The following is a 21,600-nucleotide window of genomic DNA, read 5'->3' on the forward strand; positions in this document are numbered from 1 at the left end:
CGGTGTGTCAATGTGTGTGTGTGTGTGTATGGGTGTGCGGGAAATCCGTGTGGCCAGAAAAGTGGCCAAGAACATAAAGCCCCAGCTATGACTATGGCCAGGTGCCCGGACCGATAATAATAATAATAATAATAGGCCACCGGCAATGGCAGCGGCTAAAAAGCCATCAAGAAATTTATGGCCCAAAACTGTAAAGGGTCTTTAAAATTCAACCCATTTCGTCAGATGCCAGATTTGATGGTGATTTGAAGGGTGCTCAGATCCTTCAGCATCCTGCTCCCATTCTTTTAGCCATCCTGCAGCTGCCAATTAGCGAGCTATGTCAAATTGTCTTTCAGAGTACTGCTGTGTCTATTGCAGGAGCAGAAGCTGCTGCAGGAGCAGAGGCAGGAACATCAGCATCAGCGTAGTTATAATACGACATTACAATAAAAAGTGCGCTTGTAAGCTGACATGCAACATTGCTGCAATTTTCAGGAACTACTGCCACTGCACAAGATGCGACGACTGACGACTGTGATGACGAATGGTACTGAAAAAGCAAAAAAGAAAAAAACCCAAGGGAAAATAGGAAGAGAGAGGAGTAAGGAGTAGACTCTGAGGACCGGGAAAACTCAACAAGAGATTGAGTGGAATGCTGGAAATAACGAAGGTTTGCCGCTTAAAGCTTTGACAGCTGCTATTGCGTTTCGTTCTCTTGAGCAATTGAATTTTTGTAGCTAGTGCGGGTCTTAACCCCCTAATGCCAAAGCAAACAGGATTAGGAGCCATGCCAGCTGATTGCCCATTCGAGGACCATCAGGATTCGGTTAATTATTCAAGAGTTCCAAGCTGCCCCCAAGCTGCAAGTTGCAAGTTGCCAGTTTGGCAATGCATGCATTGCCGAATTTCGGGCTGAATATGCAAGAGCACGTGGAGCAATCAAGGCAAGACAATGCCACATTCGATGCCTCTCAGTCGATTAATTCAACTGGTTCTTACACACTTTCTGGCCAGGAATTCCTCACCTGCTGGGGCAATATGTTCCTTACCTAAGAAGGTCTGAAATTTTGATAACTATTTATTTAACATTTCTTAATTTGAAATACTTATTGAAAATTTTATGAAGGTTACTGAAATTCCATAGATACACATTTATGCTCTCACATTCCCTTTTAAATATATTTAGTAGCAGCAGAACAAACATTCATGAAATAAATTGAAAACTTTTATGAGTACCCTTTTTTGGGGGCATTGCCATTTAATTATCCGTTCCCTCCAGCTGTACCCTCCATAAACGAGTATGTAGAAATGTCAAAAAATAAAACTGTTGGCACCGAAAGCCCAGAGTTAAGCAAAAACACGAATACACAGAATAGACATTCAAATCCACCGGAATGAAAAACAATATAAAAAATATAAAAATAAAATACGAAAAACGAGAAACGAACGAACCAGAAGCCAGAAATCTAGTTATGCAATAGCTATGATATCAGCAGAATTTTGCATATACACAAGATGTACTGTAACCAATCAAATTTGCACACATTGTGAAAAATCGTTGGACATGTTTGTATATATCTACATATATTCGTACAATCGATATTTATATTTACGATATAAATTGCGTTTAAATATTTGGAATTTTTCCTTATTTACCATTTATTTACATCACTTAATTTGTATATTTATTTGCCATTGTTTTCATGTTAATTAAGCAACTTAAAACGAAAGAAAGCTGCTCTTGAAAATAAGTGATTGCTATTGGTAGTGCCATAGACATTGATTGAAGTGCCAGCTTCTTTTGAGAAGATTTTATGTTGACCGAAAGGCTTCGAAAATATTTTTCGTTGGCCATCAAACTTGCTTTTGATGCTCTTTTAACGACGACATCTGGCAGTTTCTGCCACTCATAACCGAAGACCATTTCCACGTTCCGTTTCAATAAACGAAGAAATCAAAAAGCACTATATTTCTGGCCAAATTCCCAGTTAGTTCTCTGGCACACACGCTGACTTTAGTGCTTGGCTTCGGTTCATTTGGCTTCCACATAGTTCATTTCCTGATGAGCGTGTAAAAAGCCGAATATTACCTGCGGGCTTCTCTTTGTCGGTGCGTATATGTGTGTGTGTGTGCCTGTAACCGGGGCATTATCACAGTTATTCCATTAGAGAGTGTTTTCTGGTGGTGGGTGGACTTGAGCTTAACTAAGCCCCCAAATGGGTGGCAAATGTGTGTTAAGAGTTGGGAGGTGTCGTCGTTAATGGGTTAACTGGCAGCACGAATCGCTTCATTTCATTCGACACATAAGGCACTTTCTCCCAGCCCTCCTCCAGTGCATCAGAATGCTAAAGGGAGATGGTCTAGTAACTAGAATATGAGGCTTAAAGACATAAGGGGCATTGGATAATGGGTGTGGGTGTTTTAGGGAGTGGCTGCCTTTTGGTAAATTGCCTGCCGTATGCTCATTTGTATTGGCTACAAATACAATTTGATAGTCCTGCCGGTGTTGCTGCTGCTGGTCTTTCTGCTACTTCTCTTCCTCTTGCTTGTCCCAGTCCTGTGGCTGCAGGCAAAAGATACACAGACAACAGACAGAAAAATTTCAGGTATTTTCAGTACCTGTAGTACTGCTGAAGAAGAGCTTGAAAATCAACCAACAATGAAATTGCTCGGTTCACAGAGGTGGAAACAATTGAAAGTTCAATCTAAGACGTCTTAAGTCTACCGCCTTGATGAACTTTTTAATTTGTGAATGATTATACACGTATTATGAAAACTGCGCACTAGTTAGTTGCTAGGTAATGTACATTATTAAATCCTAATCCATGACATTGAAATGCTTTCATTACCGTAACTTGTTTCTTGGCAATGCCTATAAGCGCTACTAATTATTTAGTAGTTTGGATAATTTTGTATAATTGGCTATAATTATCATAAACGACCCAATTACGACTAGAAATATGTTTGTTGTTTAAGTTAGGCTCCTTGCTTGTAAAGAGAGGTGTTTTCGTTAATTTTATGCCAATTTTTCGGCTTCTGTAGTATATATATCTCCGTTAACTTTACCTAGAAATTTCCATAAAAACAAAACAACATCCAGCAGTTTATGACGTAAATGTGCCAAATGATGAGGAATGGTGGAAAAATGTGTGACAGGACAATCAGATTATAAAAATAAACCCACCGGGGGGGTGCTTGTCTCTTATCTATGTTTTTCTTTAAAATATGTTCATTGGCATCAGGTAAAGGCATTGATTTTGGGTTTTCGCAAAGTACTTTATTTAACAAATCGTAAGCTATAAATTTCTATCGTATTCAATTGTCTGCCTGCTTTCTTTTCTTCCTGTGCGACCGGCACACGCACACACAGACACAGATTGTGGAATATGTACGTGTTCATGCCAGCAAGCAGAAAACAGTTAACCAAGGCGGTATGGAGGGGTGAACGGAATGGAATGGTAGGGCGGTCCACACAAATTGCGCACCACCGACGAATCTCCGATGCTTGGTAGCTTGGCAGCTTGCTAGCTGGTGGTACACCTAGGCGAATGCGTTATAATAATATGTATACGTATGCACATAACGATGGCCAGAGGAGAAACCGAAACAGAAGCAGTGGCAGTCGCAGTAGCACTGGCAGTTACAGAAGGAAAAGGAAACGGCAAAGAAGGTGCAGAACAGGACAGGACAGGGCAGGACCAGAAATGAGGAACAAGGGTTGCGGGGCAAGATAAAAAGTTGAAAATAAATTTTTATTGTTATGGGGCTTACACACACACACACACTTACACACATCTCGAATGTCCTTGTATCTGTTTGCGTGTTTGCGACACTCATTTTCTGCAGATGTCTTTTATGTGCGGCTCTGTATGCGTGCTGCTGGCTGACTCACCCCCTTTTTCCCTTCGCCCCCTTACCCCATCACCCTTTTTCATTTTCCTCTTTCCCTGTGGCCCGGGAAATCCAATGAGAACATGTGTACTTAACATAAATCGCTCACTCATTGAAAACAGTTCCATAAATACCGAGCAAAAACGAGTTAAGGGCAAGAGCGGGTTGGGGTGGTGTTGGGAAAACCCCTGAAGAAAACCAGAAACAGAAACTAAAACCGAATCAGTAACCGAATCAGCTGAAGTTGCAACTGCAATGCAAAACATTTATCGATTGCCACACAGCGAAAACTATCTATGCATGGTTTTCTGCCCTCCTAGGCCTCCCCTCCCTTTCCCTTCATTACCAACCTTACCCATTTCTCACCTCCCAGCACCGCCCACTTTTCCGGAACTCGCACTCGTTTCAGCCGCCCCACGTGTGTGCAGAAAGTTTTGCCAACAGTTTTAATTTCCCATAATTACACAATTACAAAGCGCAAAGTTTTCAGCACACGCCACGCCCCGCGCCCCCCAGGCTACCGACCGTTCCCCCTCCCCTCCTGGCCACGCCCCTACACAATGCCAACTGCGCGTCATGGAAATGAGCAGTCAAAAAAACAAAAAATAAAAAAAGAGAATAGGGAAAGCGGAAAACTAAAAAACAGCAGGAAACGGATGGCGGATTTATTTCGATGCTAAATCGAAGCTCTAATGCCCTGAAAACGGTCGACGATTAATCGCTTGTCCGGGCAATTAGTTAATCTGTTTTACAGATTGCCTGGCTGGCCCGTACTTTAAGCATAAATCAGCGAAAGTATAATGACACTGATAACCCGTCGGACATTTTGAACAACTTAGTGAATTACTAAAAGCAGAAAAGATAACCATTTGGTTTTTGATATATTTGTTCAAATATTATCAGGTGTTTAGAAAGATTATTCAAGCCTATATGTGTTATGTTATAGCACTCAGAAAATATAGAATTATCTTATTCTCAGTATTAGTAAAAAGATAGCTTCCTAAGATAATAGTTAATGAAATGTTTTATTTATTAAATCAAAATCTCCTTTAATGCGAGGTTTTAGCTTTCTAACTGATTACTCTTATAGGGAACATCCTATCAAACTATACTTTTTCGATCCGATAACTATCCCCCGATCTCTGGCAGAGTATAAACGGTGCATAACAACAGGCAAAGTGAGCAAAAACTTTTGTGCATTGCTCACACTCACTCACTCACACACACACACACAACGGCAATCCAGCACACATGGATAGTCAGGGAGACAGGAAAAGTGGACGGACACGTAGGCAAAAGTATTTATTGAAAACTGTTACCGTTAGCAGCCAACCTGAGCTGGCCAACTCCCACCTTCTACCTCGACTATCATGACAAAAACCACCCACTAACCACCCACTATCACCCTTTCATCGCGATGCCTTTCACACATTGTGTTCGAATGGGTTTCACTGTGTTCGTTCGGTTACTTGCTTATCGCTGACGTTGCCTCACACACAACATACACTTATACACCTACGCATACACTCTCAAGTGCATTTATTGCGATGGGCGTGGCTGGGGGGGCGGAGGGCGATGGGCGGTAGAGCTGATGGAGATACGTTGCCAAATGACAATGCGACAATGCTGCCCGGCAGCGAAGCCACACTACGAAAAATGCCATAAATAAATCAACGTTATTCTCAGCAAATCGAGAACACCCATAAAACCTCTTACTTTAAAGTGCTTTCGCTTTTGGCTAGAAACTCTAAAATTTTTCTAAAAAAAAAATATGAAACTGCTTACTCAGCATCTTTTATTTGGTAAATAAGAGCTTGTTCAAATTTATTTATAAATAATTCTAAACATGACTTGATTTTCTTCATAGCCACATCACAAAAGAACAAGTCATAGAGTAATAGAAAGGTCTAAACTTTTTATTTGGTATATGCGAACCGTGTTATTTATTATCCATGCTACTAGATTTAGCTTAATTCATACTAATTTATTTAGTTTGTGGAACATTAAATTGTAATCAACAGGCGCAACATTGTACTGTGACAATAATTTATAATTACGGTCGACTGGTTTTCTTTATTTAAACCACTAAACTAAACGTTAATAAAGTATAAACATTTATTTTGGGTTTGTTAGATGCATATGTTGACAATCTATTTTAATCCATTTCATCTTTTAAGAGCCCCTTAATCCAATTTAAATAGATAATAGAATAAGAGGCGTTTTCAAAAGATTATCCGAATTGTCAATAACTGATTTTTGGTTTGTGATTTAGTCAGTATTTTCGTTTTAATTAGGCCATCACTTTGACAGCAAATTAAGTGACAAGTGTATCGTTGAGAGATTAATTAGTTAAAATAATAAGAAAATATTTAATTTTTAAATTAACTTCGTTCATGTTGCTACAAGCTGAATCTTTGAATATACATTTTTAAGATCGTTTAATAAAAATTAAGCAAAGTTAGTTCTAAAAAGTTTATAAAAAAGTTTCATAAGGTTAAAAAGAATTAAATTCCAAATCAATTCATTTTTCTCTGTGCATCTGCGGCGCCGACTGTTGACAGTGGCTTTTGTTGGAGATTTTAAAATCAATTGTAAATGCAAGTTATACGCGTATATCCTTTAAATCAGGCAGCTGTCCTGTCGCTGTCGCATTCGCCTTTCCCCCGGACGCCAGTTCGTGGTAGTGTCCTTGTCTGCCGGATGCATAATCCCTGCCACTATTTAATTTTCAATTGAAAGGCCAGCAATTTATGGCTCTTCTTGGAAAGTTCTCGCACTCGCCTCTCTCTCTCTCTTCTCTAGCTCTCGAGCAGAGAGGACAATCAAAAATTGTGCCAGCAGCTTACAAGTTTCTCGTGTCATAATTTATGCCATGCCAATAAAATAGACGCCTCGGCAGTGGCCATCAATTTCTCAACTCTAGCCCCAAAAATTTCAATTCGATGTGCGTAGATCCTTTGCCGGCTTTTCATGCAGCATGAGGTATGAGGAGGGGGGCATGTACTGTGAGGCACTCGCTGGAGGCAGGAGAGGATCCAGAGAGCCTGAGGCGGAGAAGGAGGAGCTGTAAGAGATGTGGCAGGCCAACCAGGGCCACGCCACGTTAATTATGCATGGGGTTAGCTGCCAGAGCTCGGGCCAAAGTAGGCCACATGGTTACGAGGGGTTTTGAATGCTGCGATGGGCGGAAAGGCCAGAGTGGGGGAGTAGTAGTAGGTCTGGGGGTGTTTGGAACGGCGACTGGGCATGGGTTATGTATGTGCGGCATGCAGCGAACTTTTAATCCGCTTTAACTAAAAACATTTAAATTTGCCCGGGCAGAGGCAGGGGTAAACCAGACCACCCACCCACTCATCCAGCCAGCAACCGAAAAAATGGAAAATAAATAGAAAAAATACATAAAGCTCATACTCTGCTGTTGGGAAAAGTAGCTGGAGCTGGAGCTGGACGAAAATGAAAAGTAGATTAATGTAGAGCTGATCCCTTTGTATGTTCGGTCCGAGTTCGATTATATAGTGTAGGGATTTCAAGCTCAGAGAAGTGCTACGTTCTAGATTTTAAAATTCAGTTAGAAAAACAAATTTATAATCTTCTTTTGGGGCTTATGAAGGATATTTTCTAACAATTGTGTTTAAACTTATGTTTTTGGTATTATTTATCCGTTTGAAAAACGGAAAATAAGAGCATTAGGGGAAGGTTTTTCATTTCTGGCTATTAAACGTGTTTGCATAATCATTTGGCAGAAAAATTAATTAATCAAATGCAGTTTACAACGATAGGTGGAATAAGGAACTGCAATGGAGAGGGTTTGAACATATTTGATTTAATTTCATGTTATAAGCGAGATAATTGTTTTTCTGTAGTCTATTATCGTTTGTGAAAGTTTGATTACATTTTATGTTCAAAATTAACTTTTTAGCAATTGAAAAGAAACAAAAATTTGCTATTTAATTTAATTATATTTGCCCGCTTCTGCTCAATTTGCATTAATAAATTCTAAAGATTTTCCCAAAAACGAGATAAAATAAAATGAACACTCAAGTGGATTGATATTGAAAACTTATGCCAATTTTCTGATATTTCCACATGGAGTTGGATCAGATTTCAACCACTTTTCACACTCCTATTTGTTTCCGTTTTTTTTTTGCTTGCTTTTTCCGAATTTTCCAAAATGAAATCGATTTTGCGGTGGCGGTGGATACCTGACGAATATTTGATTTGCCAACTTTTACCAACTATTTGACGGCGCAGTCGGCCGGAAAACGAACTCAATTAAAAAGGATTGAATGCCGAATATCTGTGAAATATTTAATATGGAAATGCTTTTAATCCCTGCCAAAAGCGCTGGCAGGCAGAAGACAAATCTTATACAGCTGACTGGGACAAGAATTCCAAATATTTTATTGATTTGTTAATATATATTTTCTGATTTCATTTGGCCCCTTGTTCTACCACACACAGACACGCACATCGCACATCACACAGCATGTGGAAATTCTTGTTCAATAAGGAATCTCGACGATTTGTTTTGTTCTGTCTCCCTGTCATTCCCTATCTTTTCCTTGTTTTTTGTTTTCCCGGCTCCCTCAGCCTTTCTCAGTGCATGTGTTGTTCGGTTTTCCGCAAATTCATTTCATTTTCTTAGCTTTTTCCCTGTCGAGAGTGAGTGATTTTTTTCCAGATTCACCAAAAAAAAAAGAAAAACGGGGTGTTGCTTTTTTCCCCTAATGAAGGACGCGCTTTGAAAGCCGCAAGCTGTGCAGAGGGGGGAAAGAGGAAAAAAGGGAAAGCGGGTAAGGGAAATGGGTGAAATTCTGTGTGCTAATCACAACTTGCAGCTAAGCAGCTTACAGAACTTGTTTCCCACTGTAATTTTTGCCACTTTCCCCGGCCAATGACTAAAGTTGGTGGCTTGAACAGCTGCGAAGCATTTAAGGAAATTTCTTTTTCCGCCACTTCAGCTTTGCCACTCCTATTTGGCCTCCACCCGCAAGCTCTAGTGTCAAAATATTCTTGGACAACAGATTACAATAAACAATTTTTCATGGCACAAACAGGAGCAGCAGTAGCAGCAACAGCAACAGCAGCGAACATCGACAGCAGCAACATCGACAGCAGCAACAGTGACACGAACAACAAAAAGCAGAAAGGAGCCGCAGGACAACCGCAGGACCGCAGCAGAGGCCGAAGTGGAGACCATAACTTAAAATTTGACAAATGTATGTGACACTTACAATTAGTATAAATTGACTGGCGTGTTGAGTGGCCTTACACACACACACACGAGCTCACACCAACAATGACACCCTGACACACGCACACACCTCAGTGGAGGCAGTTGTAACCACACACAGCCCCTACTGCCCCACCACCACCTACTGCATATCCCATTGCCATTGTCATTCTATGAGTATTCCTGCTGGCGAACCGCACAATAGAGCGAGCCGAGAGCGACAACAATGTCACGGCATCTGCTATTGTCAGGGCACAATACGCCGATTTGCATTACTAGCTAAAAGGGGGAGTTATAGGAGTTGCGGGTCTATAAGGTTACTATAGTGATCTGGTCTTAAGTGATTTGCCTAAACTCATAAAAGAGCGATTAAAGAAGGATTTTTATTTATCAAAAGATTATTTCTGGTTGCTCTTAAAATAGTTTAAACATATTTATAACATTATATCCCTAGTTCCATCATATGCCCTAGTTTCCCTTTGTCGATGGCTAAGCTCAAGATTACTTTTCATTAAGAGAATCCCTTGTAATCTTGTTGAGATTTCTCCCTTTCATTTTGTTATCACATTTTCTTTTGTTTCTAAACTGAAAACTATAATAGAATTCCTTTCGCTTTTTTAAATCAAGAGCACTTTGTTTGCATGCCAGCTTAGTAATATTTTGGTACAGTACAGTTTTATTTAGAGTTCCAACCAAAATAAAATATTTAATGTAATGCTGTAGTAGCCTCCTCATCAGCTAAGTAATAATAAATTTATTTGCCAACTCTCGCCCATTGATGTGAACTTCCATCAATTTATGCCAATTTCAGTGTGTTCGCACGACTAAACCGTTTAAAAATTGATGCAAATTAAATTCCCTATTTGGCAAAATGGAGGTGGAAACTTTTTCAAAACGGAAACGACAAACAAAGCGTTCGATGGCCAAACAAAAAACCACGTGGAAATTGGGAAAATTTAGTTTGCGGTCATCCGGCCACGCATCAAGTATTCATGGTGGCCAGAACTTTGCAACAAATTCCACGATCGCCCCTCGGCGGTGTGTGAGTGCGGGTGTAATTGTCTGAATGTGTGTGTGTGTGTATATGTGTGTGTGTGTATACATATTTACTCCATATACAAATATATCATCCAAGTTTAAACTGCCGCAAAGGCTAAGGGCAATTGCTTTTGACAGTTATGCACAAATTTATGAGACAAAGTGCTGAGAATGGCGTCTTGTTGGATGTTGAATGTTGACTGTTGGATGGGAAATGGAGGGTGGGGGTGCTCCCGAATCCAAAGTGGGTGGTTAACTGAAGCGTGATTATTTTGGCGGAGGCTTTCGGCAGACATATGCCATGGCCCAAACTTTAATTGAGTGAATCTAAGTGTGTGCGGCTCACTCCTCGCACACACTTAACCTTCTTTCCAAGAAGCTCTTCTCCCCCCTTTCACATTTTTCGTTTCCCCTCGCACATTTCCCATTCAACATTCGCACACGTGGACATCTCGAGGTGAGGTATCAGAAATTACTTACAATTCAAAACAAACTTTTCTGCGCACAGCAACCTAAATTTGTAAGTCAACAATGGGGCGAGAAGCAATCAGGGGTAAAGAGTAGCCTAAGCGTTAGCCCAAAAATCCGAAAATGTCGCAGTGGAAAAACTTGTGGAAAGCAGACCTAAAATAGGGACGAGCCTTCTCAAGAGAACAGGGCGGACACGGGTAGGGGAAACAAAGCACAGACTGCACAGAAGTGAAGAAAAATTGTGGAAAACTTTTGCTGATTTCGCCCAGTGCGCTTCATTTATTTCAACGATTTGTTGCCAGGCGAAGAGCAGTGGAAGCAGCAGAAGCTGAAGCAGAACCAGAACCAGGATTGTGTCCAAAGAGCAGCTGTTTTACTTCTTGATGGGTCCGCAGAATCCACTAAGAATCCCCTTCAGCCTCAAGCCTCCCCGCTGACTTTATCGCTTGAGTAAGTTGCCGCTGCCTTCCGTTTTATAATATTATAACGTGCGTTGTTTGTGCTTGAACAATTTTTCGGCGTTACCTTCGCCTCTGCTCTTATTGGAAAATTGCAAGTTGTCGTTGGGTGGCAGCAACATCAGCAGCAGTAGCAGCAACAACAATGGACCACCAACAACAATACATATACATAGGTGGCAGCAAAGTTTTTCCGGGAGACTTTGGGCTCCAGTTTCAGTTTCAGTTCCAGTTGGAGTTTGAGTTTGAGTTCGAGTTTAGGTAAATACCTTGCAGATTCTTATTTGAGTTGCCCAGTTTGAGTTGTGTTCCAAGTTTGAACAAACTGTTTGTGTGTGGCAGGATGTTTGAACGGGTTCTAGGTTCCCTTTCTAGGTTTCCTTTTTAAAAACAGTATTTGAGGCCATTCAGGCAGCTACAGCTACAGCGACAGCGACAGCTAGAGCTAGAGCTACAGCTACCCTTTATCGTCGCAACTATCTGCCAACAAAGAAAGCCAAAATGTCGGCCATTTCGCAGAGCTAACAAAAAGCGCACAATTGCCGGGTTTATCTTTGCGGCCATCGGCAAGGCACTTGCTTTTTATTTCTCTCGCATTAATTGCAAACTTTAATCGCCACAGCAGCTGCGGCTATTTTTAGTCAAAAGTTTTAGTCTAATATGGGCAACGAAATTATTCAAAAGCTTACTAACTAATTGGCTTTAGTTGGTTTGGGTATTAAAGTACCAACGCATGTCCTTTATATTAAGTTGTTTCCTTTTTGACTAATTTAAATTATTGCTAATGAAGTGCCTTGAAAGTTTAATAAATTCAATTACTTGAAGGCTCTTCTTTCATGGAAATATTTTTGATTGCTAATGAATGCCACTGTCAATCTTATAGTTCAACAACTGTCTAATTGGATGCCTTTAAAAAGAGAGGAAGCTATTAAGTTTCTTCCTCATATTTCTTAGAAGGATGCTAGCCATACCTTTAGGCGTGCAACATTTGTCAGGTGGCAGAAAGGTGTTGAATATGTCACTGATTTAATCATGCGCGTTGCAATCATTAATCCGATTGACGGATTGATTTTTAAATTGCAGTTTAGTTTATTGGTAATTACATTTATATTTGTTTTTTTTGCTCATTTTAAAAGTTAAACACTTTTTCACACTAAACGTTAATTATTGTCAATTCTTTATCCTTTAAACGACTAATATTCCATTTCCTATTGTTTTTTTTAGAGAAAATAATTCACTTTTTGTGTGCAGCGGTACTTGTCGAGTGCAATATAAATTAGTGACATCATAATTAAATATTTTAGAAAAAATCATTGAAATTATGCGACATAAATCATCTTATATAAAATTATTTAAGTGATAAAGCCAGAGAAACGATATAAGATACTTATTGAGTTATTTATAAATTTAAATTTACAAATTAAACGCTGTGGCTCTGCTGACTTTAATGTATAAAATTTCGTCATATAAATTTATGGCTGATGGATTTAAATCGCCTGCGGCGGTCAAACGATCATGCAAAGTGGTGTAATTTTCGGCGGTTTCCCCTATGGAAGTGGTCCATTTGTGGTTCCGTTTACAAAGTTCATTCACTCGCTTCACCTTCGTGCTGCAGGACACAAAAACACATAAAAAAAAAACAAGAAAAGAGGACAAATGCATGCATAGGCTGCAGCATTTTCGTTTACGCTGCTCCTAATTTTAAAGTATCCTTCAAGTGCTGGCCCTACAGCCACGCCCCCTCTTTCATTCCTCCTTCCCCGCTCGACTGTCGCTAATGCCGTTGTTGTTGCTGATGTTGCTGTTTTTCCTCTATGTCGTGTGTATATGTGTGTGTGTGTGTGTGCCGGGTGTTTGTGTGCGGCAAACATTTGCAAAAAGCGACACACGCTGCAAAACTGCACAATGAAGCTTTATCCCCTTCTAACCCTTCTATGTCGCCGCCCATGGCCGCCCCCTCCATTGCACATTGTTGCCGCTGCTCCTTGTTGCTTAACAAAAAGCATTAACACAATGCAGGCGCAGCATGACGGGGCCACGTTTCGGGGCCACATCCACATTCACGTCCACATTCACATACACATCCATACATGCAGCCAGAGTTGCAGTTGCGAGTGAAATCAGGAGCCAGTGGGCAGGAATAGCAAAAGGAGCTTCAGCCGAAGCGGGAGGATCCTCCACGCGGGTCGTGCTATGTACTGATATTGTCGTACATAGAGAATATGACACTAGAATGAAACAAGTAGTAAGGATATAGTAATACTTTCCCGACCTTTACTTACTTAGGAACTAAATGTTATAAATTTCAAAATATATTGCCTACTTATAAGGGCAGCAGTGATATAAAAATCTTCTTTAAATTAAGCAAATTCTCTTTTAAATAAAACTTTTATTTGATTTCAATACAATTTCATAAAAAGTGTCCAGCTTCTGTCCCAAAAGCTTTTAGCATCCATCAGAAGGGCGAAGGCTTGCCAAAAAAGTCGAAAAGCAATGTAATTTGGTTGCCAATTTTATTGCTCGTATAGACTTTGAAGTCCAGGAATTTATTCAGCTGTGAAGAAAGCATATATATTTCGTATTTTCCTTTGGTATGCACTCCTGAACGAACATGTTGCACATATACCCATCCAATGCACGAAGTACCAGGTATTAATGTAATGGAGGTGGGTGGCAGGGGTGAAGTGAGAGTGCAGCTGTTGCCGGTGGCGTTGCGTGGGACTTCCGCTGAAATGTAACCGCAGAACAAGAGCTCGTTGGCAAAAGGGGAAGGTGGCGGATGGGCACGGAGAAAATGCCGGAGATATAAGCAGTCCCTGCGGACGGACTCAGATAAATTTGCAAGTGCACCGAGAAGAAAAATGAAAAGTTTTAGTCCAAACCTAATGACACTAAAGAGTCGCTTTAAGGATATTTATATCTAAAAGATTTATTTATAGGAAGTATAGAATAGTTTCTTATGGTTAATAAGGGCAATAGCTGTAATAAACTAATAAATCTCAAGCTTACTCAAGCTTAATGTTATATATCTTTCAAATGGAATTTCTCAGGAACTTCATAAACTTACTAAAATAATTTTAATAAATGCTTTAATATACTGATATAAACTTTAATATAGCCATTAATATGGCTGGAATTTGATATATAATTAAGATTTCTGAACCGTGTTCCAATTAATACATTAATCTTTTTAAACCATAAAACAAACCAATTAATCCATGCATCTTCGACGCGCAGTGCCATTTCATTGACCGCAATGAAGCATTTTGAGTGTGGAAAGCATCGAAGCCGCAACAATTCTGGAAATAAAATGCACAACCAATACTTTAATTGAACATGACTTTATACTTTGAATATTGACACTGGAAAAAGAAGAGTTTTTTTTCACCATAGACACCTTAAATTTTAGAAACGATTTGGTCTCTCTCTGTATTTTGATGACAGTCAGGAGATGGAGTCAGGGAACTAAGGGGTAGGTGGAATGGCTGCTGCAAAGGGTAATTGCTAAGCAATTACCTTCTTGCCAAGATTAATGGTCATGGAGAAACTTGGAAATGCTGCCGCAATGCTAACAATGACCCCAACACATGACAGCCTGGCTCGGATTCGGGCAAGGATTCGGTTCCCAGTTCGGTTAAGTCGTGGATTTTACCTTTTTTTTTGGTTCCATTTACTGCTGGCTTTTTGTTGGATTTTTTTGAGGCATGGCCATGGGATAAATGAGGGCGGTATGGTATTAATTAGATGCACAGTGGGCGCGGCAGACGCGTATGTGTTTTGCGCCCACGCTGTACTACAAAAAAATCGACGTCGAATTATGCAAATTTCTGGCGCTCCTCTTTCAATTGGCGGGAAAAAGACAAACACAGCTGGCTTTTTTACTTTGCGCTTGTTGTGTTATGGGTCCTTTAGCTGATTTCCAATTTTTTTTCAGTTTTTTTCTTTGTCAAGCCCTCTTCTTTTGACCTGCATCCATTTGGAATTTTTTGTACGTAATTCGCACCGGATATATGTATTTTCAGGCATGTTAAACTGCATTCCGAATCGAAATCCAATCCAATCCACGACACCGCAATCACCATCGCTGACCCACCGCTTGCAGTCGCAGCATCGGAATCCACCGGGGGGATCCCCCTCTCGGTTGCCCACTGCGCTTTACATAAATTATATTTCCGCCGGAAAAATTAACATTTTTATGAATTTCCTTTCACCAGTCGCGCATTGTGGTGTCGGGCAAAAAAAAAAAAAAAATGAAATAAGAGGGAAATAACCAGGCAGCGAAACGCAGTTCGCAGGAGTGGGCGCTATGTTCACGGGGGCGTGGCGTTGCAGCAGGAAGAGGAAGAGCCAGCAGCAGCAGCACGCACACTGGCGCCAAGTTCTCGATTCTCAGTTCTCCGTTCTAGGTTCTCAGTTTTCGAGGCCTCTCTCAAAAGCCAAGCTCCCTAGTGAGTGTTTCTCGCATATTTTTTTTTAAAGCCTGAGGAAAAACGAGGATTGCCATAAGGGGAAAACTGAGAACTGCGAACTGCGAACTGAAAATGAAATGTTGTTATTGAAATTGGCAAAGTTTTATGTGCGCACTTTTTACATAGAAATGTGGCCATGACTTGCTGCCGAAAAATGTTCCCAAGTCGTTGGCTTTGCCTTTTGCCTATTTATGCGCACCGAGCTTGGAATAAAGCGATTTGCCTCGCTTTTTGTGGCTCTAGTTTGGCTGGGTTATGTTTGCCGTTTGCCTTTCACAATTCTGTATTCCTTTTCTTTTCTATTTTCCTCTCATTCTTTTTTTTGCTAGTGATATCCGCACATTTGCGCCAATGTGCCAGCGTTGCGTTGGTGTAAAATGGCACAATACGCCAGCAACAACAACGACAGCAACGGCAACTGCAAAATAAAGTGCCAGGAAACACATTTAATATCTACGCATAAAAATAAAAGTCTGGCAGCCGGCAATGGAAGTGACCAAACGAAGCCACGACAGCGGCAACAGCAACAGCACAGCAGCAGCAGCAGCAACAGCAACGGCAACACCAAGTAATGGACAACGGACAACGGGCAGCGGTAGGAAAAAAGGACAGTTGAGCCGGCGGAGAAAGCAGAAAGGACGATGTCGACGTCGTCGGTTGAAGGTCTTGTTTATTACGCTCGCATAGCCAAATGCATAAATTTACGGACCGATGCGTGCAAACTGTACAAACTTAAAAAAAAAGATGCCAGTACCATGATGAAGGAAAAGCGGCAGGAGCACAAGCAGAAAGCCGGAGAAGCCCGAGCTGCAAATGAAAAAGCGCCGGCGAATCGGAGCACCGAACGCAGCAGCAGCAGAAACAGCAGCTATACCAGCAAAAGCAACACCAGCAGGAGCTGGAACAACTTTCAAGCCAAAGCTTACATGCACTGGACAAAAGAGGAGCGAAAAGGTGGCAGCGAGGTGTACACACACAATCGTATTTAAACAAGTGCGGTCAAAATATTAGCACAAGGAGCACCAAAAGCTCAATGGCAGTTAAAAATAACAGTGGCCATTATCACTTCATGTTTTCCATAAGCTGTTAAAATACAAGCAATGATGTTTTTTTATTATTTCGGGGAAACAAGAGGATTTTAAAGGATATTCATGCTATTGACAGTTTGGGTTTACTGTCTTACGCGTCGTATACTTTATGTGGTGGCATTCATTTAACCTATATTTTGCATATTATTGTCATTCAACGTGCGGTAAGAGCCATATATATTAAGCAATTAACATGTGGCACAGCCTCATATAACATTTAATTCATAATTTGTCCTAGTTATTGGCAGAGCTTATTATTCCCAATTGAAATTCGTAATTATTAAAGTTAACAATTCATTGGCTAACATGAAGTATACGTAATGTATGCACATGATGAAAAGCAAAATATTTTGTAGTTTAATATATTCATTTCGAAGCCAATGTATAAAGTTTTTGTACCTTTTAGATCAACGAGATATCCACATATTGGTTACAAAATACTAAAACTATTATATAAATCTGAAAAATATGAGTTGGAATTCAATTAAAAATTTAAATATTGATTAAAAGGAGACCTTACATGCCAGCTATTAGCCTGAACCCAGCTGTATGCAAAAATATGAGTGGAATGTGTGCTCGTATACATACTTGCATACTGGAAATTCAATTTTAATTTAAATGCGGAACAAATACAATCAACCGAACACGAAATGTAAGAACGTAAGAACACCCACACACACACATACTCGTACAGAAACACACACGAACACAGACAAGCTGCACCTAATGGAAAAAGATTAGCCGAAAGCAACAGCAAAGTTGGGTAGAATATATATATTTGCATAAACCAGCTCGTATTCAATGTGTAATTCCGATAATTAAAGGAAATCCACTGGGATATACTCGACACTCGACATTCGCCACTGTTTTCTTGCAGTGCAGGCTTTGGGCCAGGCCAAGCGAAAGAAATTACGCAGAGGCGAAAGAGATAAAAGGGCCGAAAGTGTGCAAAACAAGGCAAAAGGCGATCGAGGAAATGCAACAGAAATGAGAATTTATGTTTATGAAAATATTTTTACCCCCCTGTTAACCTTCCCCCAAACCTCTTATAGCCGCATATAGCTTATGAATATGCATGTGGATTGCAAGGGCGGTAAAAAGAGAGAAGGCCAGGATGCGGAAGTGGCAGGCAGGAGGCAAGAGGCAAGAGGAAGCAGGACGAGAAGCGAGCAAAAGTGACGTTGAGGTGTATATTTATTAGCAGGCTGTGCACAGGAAGCTGCTAATGTGCTTGCCGCTTTGACTGCCAGGCGGTGGGGCAATAACTGCCTAATGGTCTGTCATTTGTCTCCCAGAAAATGGGGGAAGTTTGGGTTGTGTGGGTGGTGTTGCAGAGCTGTCTGGGTGGTTTATGGGGCATGGGCTTCATCAAAGGAGGCATGTCATTGCAGACTTCTAAATGGAACTCATTATGCGGCGGCATCCCGCAGAGCTTTGATTAGCCGTCAAGGCCTAAATAATTTAAATCAAAACTTTTATGCAGTTCTCGAGCTTTGCAGCTTTCCCCATACAAGCTTAAAGCTATTAAAAGCTCTTCTAAATTATAGTAACTTTTATGGTTAAGCTTCAAAGGACCTTTATCTATTCCCCCTAGCTAAAATATCCCTACCTAAAAATATCCTAAGAAATATCCTTGAAAATCCCTTTAAACTTGAACTTAACGCACTTCTCCAATTTTTCTTCGTTGCTCCCTTTACTGCTCCTTTGGCTCGTTCTTCCACTTCCGCTGGTGGTGGAGATTGAGTCTCTGGTTTTGGCGTGGCTGGAAATACATATTTAATAATTCAAAGTTGACTGCTATAAAATCTCAGCGGGTGTCCATATTTCAGGGCGGTAATTTCACATTGTTCGGTTTTGCCAGCCGCTAGGAGCCGGGAGCAGAGGCTGCAACTGGAGGCCTGCCAAGCAGGTGGGCCCGTTCAAAATTCGCCTTTTTCCGTACCCAGTATGCGTAAATCTTAAGGGTAGACTCGCTATCGTAAATAAGATTACTAATGTTGGGGCTGAAAGGCCTTTCAAGTTGAGAGTTTACGGTCTGTTAACAGGCCTGTGGACAAGCATTGAAAATGTTTGAATATTTTAATATCTAGTGATCTTCATAGTGTTAGAATATTGAAAAGAAGGACAATAATATCGGAAATAAAGAGAAAGCTTTCTTAAAAAATTATTATTTTAATATCTAGAGAGTTTTCCTTTTACCTTTTTTCTTAGCCAACTCACAATATTTTGATCTCAATATACGCCTTCTTAGCTATTTTTTTTAGCTACTCCAAAAGGCTTTTGGTTCATCCACCTGATTTTTAATTAACCCGTAACCGAAAAAACGCGGAAATGGAAACACTTAACACCGTTTGAGTACCGGGTATCGGGATGGTCTGTTAGAATGGCAGCGCATAGACGACGACGACGACCTAACTGGTTTTTTGGTTCGGGTTCGGGATTGGCTTTGTGTTAATGCGAGAGTTTACTTAGCCGGCGCTATTCCTGCTTTAAGGCCATTGAGCTGGGGCGCTTCCTGGGGGAAATTAACCTCTTGCCGGGGGGGCCAAATCGTACGGAGCCAGCACTCGCTCCGTGCAGTTGCTTTTTGGCCCCGCTTTGTCAGTTACACGCCGTTTCCACCTCATCTGACCCCTGCAACCGCTTTGATGATATGGATCAAACGATTTTGTTTGCAGATTAAGCTACATGGTCCGACACCAGTTCCCTTCCAATATAACCCAGAACCCAGAACTAAGAAAGGCAGTTAACAGGGAACAATCGCGTGTCGCATGCGAGGAATGACAGCCCCGGGCCATGTGATTTCGATGCCATTCTCTGGCAATTGCTGCAAAATGCCTGGCACTTTGCACTTTGCACTTTTGTGCACTGCCACAGAACTTAAATTGAGCCGAAAACAAACATACTGGCTGAGGCAAAATCAAATAGTGCCGTGGCCACTAGACCGAGTACCGAAAAGCCCCAACCGGGCCATTCATTATCCGCACTTTGATTTTAAAGCCAGTCAGCAAATCACTTAAATCTCTCTTGTGCAAAAGTCGTGGCCAACTTAAATCGCATGATAAATGTTTTCTTAGGCCCTGTGCCATACCCTCTTCTCGATTGAGAATGGGGTATATCGATTGGTTTGTCGGTTGGCCTCTATGCAAACTGCTGGGTATTTGATAATTCAATTACTTTGCCATTTGCTCTAGTTTCTCGGTTGCTAGATTCTTTAGCTCTATCCATCGGTTGTATATTTAATAGAATCTTTTGCATTTCTTATGTGTTTCCAAGTGTCAACGGGCTTCTAATTTGATTTACGACCGACAGAGTTATGCCCCAATAATAATATCGAAGATAAACTTTTTTCCCCATGCTTATTCCGGGAGGATACCAAGTCCGGGCTAACGATGACTAAGGCCTTTTAAATGCTGTCGAAAGATGTCATTGTTTTGGACAAACTTCCTTGCGTGTGTTTCATCCTACTTTTGTCTTGGTCATAAGTTATGCATCATTTAGTAGGATGAAGAGCTCATGGATAGTAGACATTAGGGGCCCATTCCTTGACTTGTCAAGACCTAATACCTGATAATCAATTGCTAAATGCTAGCTAAATAATTGATTGCTGTTTTCTCTGCCAACCAATCAATCAAATTTAGGGTCTCTGCTGTTATTTAGCTAATTAGCAAATTAAAAATCCCTAGTTACGCGCCACTTTTTTTTTGCCACATTTTTTAAAGCGTTTTCTTCCTACGAGGTGCAGCATGAAAAACTCATTAGTAATTAAATGTTTTCCGGCGCGTCTACGCCCCGTAGTTTCTCAACACTCTATCCTTGTCGCTCCAGCAATGGTCCCGCTCCCTCCTTTTGCCCCATAAGCCTGTCCCTGTTGTCGTTGTAGTCGTCGTGTTCGCACAGCCAGCACTTCCGCACTTCCGCCCGCCGTTGATTCTGGTTCCGAATCTGCGCCTGCTGTTGATTCTAGGCTCCTCCTCCATGCCCATTTGCCCGCCGCCCTTTACTGTCTCTGGTGCTGATGACGCACACATAAAAACAGACACACATGCACACACAGACACTATCGCCAGGACAGACAAGGAGCCAACAGGACGTATACGCACTCTTTCTACCTGCTACTTCGCAACTTAAGACGGCGTGTTGTTTTTCTCTTACGCCGCCAAATAACTTATTTACCACCCAAAAAACTTCAATTAATCATAATTGATCAATTGATTTTCTTTATGACAAGACAAGTTCTAAAAATACTTTTACCCAAATTAGATCCTGGTTGGTTTAATTATGCAGATGCATGCTATGATCGCCTGAGGTACTTTATTTCATTCGAATTATAAAGGAATTTCCTTCAGGCAGCTTCTTGGGAAAACTTAAAACAAACATTTAGCTTAATTGAATATGGATATGGAAGGGGATTTCGTGCCCTGAATAGCGGAAATGAATGGAAAGCTGTTTTCGCGTAAGAACCATGTATGTAGGTCTTAACTGGGATGAATCTCTTGACAAAGGACCCCGGCTCTAGGAGTGATTGATTTGGTGCTAAAGAGGTTGAGACAGTGTTTTCTTTAAGCAACAATGGGTGAACTTAAATGCCAAAGTTTAAACAGAGTCCGACAAGATAAAACATTAGATTTATGGTGCTAATTTTGTAAAAATATTGCATCCAATAAGGGGAATATAAAAAACCGAAATTTTCGTAGAAAAACTGCATGTCTCGTGCTATATCTCAGCCAAAAATAGACATACAACAAAAAATGATACAGTTTTGCGTAGCCGAAAACCTAAAGATTTAATTTATTTGACTTTTTGGTTGATTTTGAAAAAAAATTTTTTTTCGAAAATTTCACTTTTTTGTAAGGGGTACCATCACATTTTTTGAAAAAATCGAAAAAAATATTTTTTTCTCTTTGAAGTGCAGTTTTTTCCGAGAATTAAATAGGAACAATTACGAGTTTAACGATGTATGCCATTCC

Source organism: Drosophila eugracilis, unplaced genomic scaffold (genome assembly GCF_018153835.1).
Source record: "Drosophila eugracilis isolate 14026-0451.02 unplaced genomic scaffold, ASM1815383v1 contig_367, whole genome shotgun sequence".
In the NCBI taxonomy this organism is placed as follows: domain Eukaryota; kingdom Metazoa; phylum Arthropoda; class Insecta; order Diptera; family Drosophilidae; genus Drosophila; species Drosophila eugracilis.